Source organism: Oryzias latipes, chromosome 10, assembly GCF_002234675.1.
Source record: "Oryzias latipes chromosome 10, ASM223467v1".
NCBI classification, from domain to species: domain Eukaryota; kingdom Metazoa; phylum Chordata; class Actinopteri; order Beloniformes; family Adrianichthyidae; genus Oryzias; species Oryzias latipes.
In genome coordinates, this window is record NC_019868.2 from 22,916,735 (window position 1) to 22,924,438 (window position 7,704).

Here is a 7,704-nt window from a genome sequence, read left to right on the forward strand (position 1 = left end):
CACCTGAAATGTTTTTCACTTCACAGGTGTGCCCTGTCAGGTTTAATAAGTGTGATTTCTTGCCTTATAAATGAAGTTGGGACCATCAGTCGTCTTGTGCAGAAGTCAGGTGGATACACAGCTGATAGTCCCACTGAATAGACTGTTAGAATTGTATTATGGCAAGAAAAAAGCAGCTAAGTACAGAAAAACGAGTGGCCATCATTACTTTAAGAAATGAAGGTCAGTCAGCCCGAAAAATTGGGAAAACTTAGAAAGTGTCCCCAAGTGCAGTCACAAAAACCATCAAGCGCTACAAAGAAACTTGCTCACATACGGACCGCCCCAGGAAAGGAAGACCAAGAGTCACCTCTGCTGTGGAGGATAAGTTCATCTGAGTCACCAGCCTCAGAAATGGCAGGTTAACAGCAGTTCAGATAAGAGAGCAGGTCAATGGCACACAGTTCTAGCAGCAGACACATCTCTACAACAACTGTTCAAAGGAGACTGTGTGAATCAGGCCTTCATGGTAGAATATCTGCTAGGAAACCACTGCTAAAGAAAGGCAACAAGCAGAAGAGACTTGCTTGGGCTAAAGAACACAAGGAATGGATATTAGACCAGTGGAAATCTGTGCTTTGGTCTGATCAGACCAAATTGGAGATTCTTAGTTCCAACCACTGTGTCTTTGTGCGACACAGAAAAGGTGAACAGATGGACTCTACATGCCTGGTTCCCACTGTGAAGCATGGAGGAGGAGGAGGTGTGATGGTGAGGGGGTGCTTTGCTGGTGACACTGTTGGGGATTTATTCCAAACTGAAGGCATACCGAACCAGCATGGCTACCACAGCATCTTGCAGCGCCATGCTATTCCATCCGGTTTGCGTTTAGTTGCACCCACCTTTATTTTTCAACAGAACAATGACCCCAAACACACCTACAGGCTGTGTAAGAGCTATTTGATCAAGAAGGAGAGTGATGGGGTGCTGCGCCAGATGACCTGGCCTCCACAGTCACCAGACCTGAACCCAATCGAGATGGTTTGGGGTGAGCTGGACCACAGAGTGAAGGCGAAAGGGCCAACAAGTGCTAAGCATCTCTGGGAACTCCTTCAAGACTGTTGGAAGACCATTTCAGGTGACTACATCTTGAAGCTCATCAAGAGAATGCCAAGAGTGTGCAAAGCAGTAATAAAAGCAAAATGTGGCTACTGTGGAGAACCTAGAATATGACATTTTCAGTTGTTTCACACTTTTTTGTTATGAATATAATTCCACATGTGTTAATTCATAGTGTTGATGCCTTCAGTGTGAATCTACAATTGTCATTGTCATGAAAATAAAGAAAACTCTTTGCATGAGAAGGTGTGTCCAAACTTTTGGTCTGAACTGTATGAATCATGTTTTTGGACTGTGGGAGGAAGTTGAAAAAAAACCCTCATGCATGAGGAGAGCATGCAAACTCCACACAGAAAGAACCAAGCCAGCATTTGAAATTTCAAACCAAGAGTGCTAAGCACTTTGTCACCATACGGCCCACAGCAGAGAGATTAGTGACTCAAGCAATGTTTCCTGCAGTCTTTTTGTGGATAATGGATGTGCAAACAAAGCATTAAGTGACGATTTAGTGTCGTTGATAAATTAAACAAAAAGTAATACCGCTTGCAAACAACATACTGCTAGGCAAACAATGGCCATGTCCCAATTTGTACTTTTGCTCTAGAACAAGGCCCTTTCCCAAGGTCAGGGGTCTGTAAGCTTCAACGGTAAAAAATTCTGGTTGATTTCTTACTAACTAAAACCCAGTAGAAGTCACAAAATCTCACTTCACCCTTCAGAAAAATAAGACACTAATTTGTATTTAGGTTACTGTTACCATCATAACAAATATAAAAACAATTGCTTTATTAGGCAAAAAGAAAACAAAGATGTCCCATGACTTCCTTTCAAAAGAAAATACTGGCTGAACCATAGAAATGTGAGAGGTTGAATCTCGCCTTGTCCGCCAATATATTAAAGTGTCTTCGGGCAACACACTGAACCTCACCTTACATCTGGTGGAAGATTGGCGCCAGTGTTTGGCAGCAGAGCCACCATCAGTGGGTGAATGGGTGTGTGCCCGCTTTGGGCCTTCAAGGAAGGTAGAAAAGCTCTGTACAAGTATTCTCCATTTATACTGATTTATGCAAGGAAAGAAGAGGAACTATTCAAAATACGTTTATGTTCATTAGATCTTGTGTAACTTTAAGATTCAGTAAAATTGCTTCAAATCATTAAATGCAAAGAGACTTTTTTTCAGCTATAAATGTGATGCACAAACATGAGTACCACCAAAGCTGACCTGACATTACCTACATTGTTGTTACACAAAGACAACCAATCTATCATTACAGGACCGACAGGAGAGACATAACAAGGCTGTGAGTTGGTGGTAGAGAAAAGAAATGAGAGAGAATAGATTACAATTGAAAGTGTAGGTGAATTTGGTTCAATGCTGAATGAGTTTGCCAAATTTGATGGACTGTACACTGTCAAAAATCCCTCAGACTATTACGATGAGTGTTTTCTTTCATCACTTACAATGCTTCTGAAATGCAAACAAGCTTGATTTTAATTTTCAAACGAGTAAGGGAGGGACAAACAATGATTGAAGATAATATCTAAATCAGAAAAGAGAAAGATTTATCGCTGACCACCAGTGAGGGTTCAAGGTATATTTACCCCATTTTCAGTCTACAATATCTAATTTGATTTGATTAGATTATTTCAAGCCCTGATTGTAGACAATACAACAAAAAAAATCCCACAGATATTAAACTCAGTACAGAAATACCATCGGTGTCCACTAGAGATGCAATTCCCTCAAGATTCGATTTTGTTACGATTCAATATATGATTTGAGGTTTCTAAAAAAAAACACACCAAAAAAACGAAAAGTTCAGAATTTTTTTACACTGAAATGTGTTTCAAACTAATTGAAAGAGTTTATAGAAGGCCTTATTCACATTTGATATGGGCAGGCATGACGGTGGTTCGCACAATTACAAAAGTTGTAGACCCCTCCATGAGCATATAGGATAAAAAACTGTTCATGAGCTTTCTTCTCTACGGGTGACAGATTGAAGCAAACACTTTCAACATGAAAGCACAATGAAAGGTATGTTTTATGACAAATACTTTCTGTTTGGTGTATTAGATCAGGTAAAAATTACCCAGACAAAGGTGATGGGGTAACTTTTATAGCGAAAGTGTTTCTAAGCTAGGTTGCAAAAGGGCTAATGAGTAAATGTTTTAACAACTGCTAGACCTGGTTTTCAGTTTTTTTGTTGGTTTTTAGAATAGACTTTATTTTAGCTCTTTAGAACTAACTAGGTCACACAGTCACATATTTTTATATGTTACACATCGTAAAAAATGCTTAGGTGTGATTCAAAACTATGGAGTTATTTCAGTCTCAATAATCAGAAATGCACACAACCGGTTTTACAAATACACACGCTCCGATTCACAAATGTCATTTTATGCAAACGTGAAAAATAAATTCGGAAATACACACCCTGTGTTTCACAAACACACACATTGTGTTTCACAAATGCACACTAAATGTTTTACAAATGCACAATAAGTGTTTCTCACAAATGTGCACACTGTTTTTCACAAAAACATTTTAGAAATTCACAATAAATGTATCAGAAATGCACAGTAGGTGCTTCACAAACGTGATTTTTAGGTACACATGTGATGTGAACTCACAGATCATTCGAATTGCAGAATGTGCATTCAAAATCCCGTTCTCGTTAGTGAATCTCTCCGTGTGTGTGAGAGATTTTTCTACGGTGAATATTGAGACTCATCTGACGGAGCGGGTCGACTAATCTCACCATTGGCTAGTGAATCTGTCAATCAAACTCATCGGCAAAGCAGGCGGGTTCGCTTTTAGCCAATCGAATGGCCCCTTACACTCCTCACTTTCAAAGTGACGAGGGAGGGAGCTGTTCAGCACAGCAGTTGGGAGGACGCGGGCGGCAAACATGGCGGAGAGGTCTTCTGAACGGGCTCAGTCTCAGCCCGTAAGTAATGCACTTATTTGATTATTATTCCCTCGTTGTACGTCCTGTAATGTTATTGAATACTAAGTTGAAGCGGTCTCCTTAGCCAAGTGACATGTGTGAATGCTTTATGAACACTTCAGACGAGTCGTTTGCAGAGTACCCCCACCGCAAATTAGCTTAGCTTAGCCTGTGCGGTCATATTTTTTTATGAAAGCGGGGGAGGACTTATGATGGTTTTGTCAAGTTTTATACTTGGCATACCAGCTCTTCACACAACACGAGTAACTACAACCAACCAGGGGCCTCGAAACTAGCCGGCTTTCGACTCAAATTGTGTCTGCCTGCCCTGTGAGTGTGAGGGAAGTTTAGCTAGCGCGTCGGTTCAAGCTAGATATACAGCCAATCTGTAGGTTTTTAACATGATTCATAAGGAACTAAGGGGAAAACATGCCGGATTTACAGCAGCACAGAAAGTTTAATAAAAAGTATTGATTTGGAGACGGGGATTTGTTTAAACACTGATGCTATGCTAACTAGCTAGTAAGTTAGCTGTTCCGTGTGCTGCCTTTATGTAAACGCGGCGATCCGGGTTAAAGTTAGACACAGTCTTTTCACAACCCAGACTTTAAGACGGGGTGGATATGTGCAACAAAGTTAATTCATATGACATTCATGAAAAGAGCAATTTTTAAATATAACAGACGTGAATCCACTGTTGAATGAAAGAAGCCTCATTAAGTTTCTAACGTTAGAACCCGTATTGTGCTGAAAAGCCCTGTGAGATTGTGTCAGAGTGACAGCCACTAAAATCCCCGTATCTTTACTTCCAATGACGTAATGACAAGAATCCCAAACATTATGTTTTTAGGCTGTTTTGTAGTCGATAAGTAGTCACAGAAAGGGTGGATGGGAGAAATATGCTATCAACAGTGATTTGAGTAGAAGTTACTGTAAGTATTACACACAGGCTTCCTGTGATCAGTGTCTTGTCTCTGATTTTTTTTTAAAGCTGTTCTTTACTACAAGCTCAAGTTATCATAGCAAGAGTGTTTTAAAAAATTCCCCTTTCTAATATTTGAAAATTATGTAATTTAATCTCAGACAGCTAAATGATCTAATCCATGTTTGTCGTGTTTTTATTTATTCTTTAGGAATTGCTGAAGCGTGACATCCTAAATACCTTTCTATTCTATTCTATTTCATATTTTATCATCCTATTGTATTACTGTTTTACCTATCAATTGGGAATTTAGCATTTTTGCCCCTGTAAATATCTGTCAGTTGAAAGTATTTGTACTTGTATTCCATAGATCTTGTACCTGAAGATGGCAGACAACAACTGTGCAGACTTGGCCTTCTTCAGTGACGCTGTGAACGTGTATGGATAACCTCTGAGGTATTCATGTTATTCATAAAGAAATCTTTTATTCACATATCAGGCAGTATAAGCTAGGGTTGGGCGATGTCCCTTAAATTGGCCGTTGACGATGTTTGCTGTCAACCATCGGGATGGACGATGACATCGTCGGGGGGGGAAAGGGGGTATTTTTACATTTTTCGTTCTTATATAACTGCTATTCGTTTTTTTGCTTTTTTGTTTTAATTTCCCAACAGATGACTAATCCGCGATGATCCAGTATAAACTGAGGGAAGTGACTTTAACAAAAAAAGTAACAAACAAAATAGAAAAGAAGTAGTCCGCTTTGTGTTTGATGGGAAGGGGGGGGGGTACATGAGCGGTATGTGTGGGAGATTTAAGACTGCGATCCGTCCCGCAGCTCTAGGGGTACAAGCAACCGAACTCAGAACCGGGTCTAAAAGTGTGTGTCTGTGCACAGCTCGGATCGTCAGCACACACAGCGGTTTGAGCTTCAAAGCAGAAATGTCGCTCAGTCCTTAGAAAACATTCAAACAATCATGCGGATTTGTGTTTCCAGTCGTGTCCCGACTAAATAAAGGCTGATGTTATTCTTACATGTTTACGTGCAGCCAGAAAGCAGCACCACCCAAAGCTAATGTTGTTAGCCCGTGTTAGCATACTGCTAATCCTGGCTTCGTTCAGAAAAAGCACTGACCACACGGATTAGAATTCAAATGATGAGCGAACAGGTGTTTCATAATAACCGTAACATTATTAAAAGCACGTTTAGAAGATCATCTCGTATTTTACCGAGCTGACATGTCAATGTATATAGCCGCTCGGCGCTGTTTAACAATGTTTTGTATTGAATTGTTACATACAATAAAGTTTGAAAAAAAAAAGGCGCTCGGCGGAGTTTATATCCTTCCGTTTTTCAAACCCTACTGCGCATGTGCGAATGATTTATTCCTACGGAAAGTGTGACCTTAGTGAACGTTTTTATATTCTGAAAACATTTTTCTGGGCCCATGTACACGGTTGGATTCTAATCTGACCATTGATCCCATCAAGATATTTTGTACATGTAACCGCGGCTTATGGTGTCGACGCGCAACGTGGCGGGGCCGTGGCATCACGATGGTGGTCTCTCCATCGGGATGTCAGTCACCCATCACGATGGACGATGATATCGTCCATCGGCACAACCCTAGTATAAGCACTTGGTTATTTGTACAAAAATAAAATAACTTTTTTTAGACTCCTCTGAAAACAAAGGCAACTCTAAAACTCTTTCCCCTCATGAATAACATTTTACCCCCCCCCCCCCCCCCCTTAACAGTCTCTCTCACCTCAATTTTTTCCCCAGTGATACATGTAACCCACTCCTGCAATTTATCTAACCTAGAAATTCTACTTATTGGCATTATACATAAGAACATTACATTTTAAATTGATGTGTACCGTATTGGCGATGCATTTGTAATTATGTGTTTGAGACATGATTTTCATGTTATTGTCAGGGTGAGAGGAGATCACGGAGGAGAAAATGTGGGCATAGCTGAGTTGATGCTCACATACGTAGAACTGACACAAACAGCTTCATTGCAGCAAAAGTGTACACACAATCAACGGTGAGTTGAACCTAGTTTTAGACGCTTTAATATATACATAAAAGTGAATGATGTATTAAAAATAAATCTGACAATATAATATTTCTTTTTGCTTTTTTCCAAATACAGGATTGAGCCCCTCTGGTGTGATGTCTTCATGACTGTTACTGGTTTATATTACAACATCCTGCACTCTCCTGAGGACCAAGACTTGCTCAATATCAGTAACATCACGTATTCTGCTGCCACTATATTTTCCTACCACGCATTCAGGCCAGTTTGGATGTCTTTAGTGACGCGTGGGACAGCCATCCAATCAGGACGGAGCAAAGCATGACACCAAATCAGCTGTGGCAGTTGGGCTTGACCCAGAACCCTGTTTCTGATCCCCGGGTAAGTGCTTTATTTCAGTGTTTTTCAACCTTTGTTCACTTGTTCCACGGTCTGACACCGGACTCTGTGGAAAGTTACACCGCTAAAGACGAGCTTTAGCTGGTATTTTTGTTATATTGGCGGAGACAGTTAAAGGGGCGGGACTTTTCCTTACACGGTTATAGCTGCAGCTAAATCGCGGTACCGTCAACCTTATCAAAATGTATTTTATAGAATTAAATAAACACAAAGAAAAAGTCATTTTAAGATCTTTCATATTCCTAACTACTCAGTGTTTTTATCAGTGCCTGTTTGCATGAAGAGCTGATTT

The 7,704-nt window shown here is 40.2% G+C and overlaps 1 long non-coding RNA gene across 1 annotated transcript; it reads left to right on the forward strand.

The window, feature by feature from the left end:
• Positions 1–5,376: 5,376 nt before the first annotated feature.
• On the forward strand, positions 5,377–7,175 carry LOC111947969. Its single transcript, XR_002873942.1, has 3 exons — positions 5,377–5,427; positions 6,912–7,022; positions 7,131–7,175. It is a non-coding gene; the product is annotated as an uncharacterized LOC111947969 (long non-coding RNA).
• The last annotated feature ends 529 nt before the right edge of the window (positions 7,176–7,704 follow it).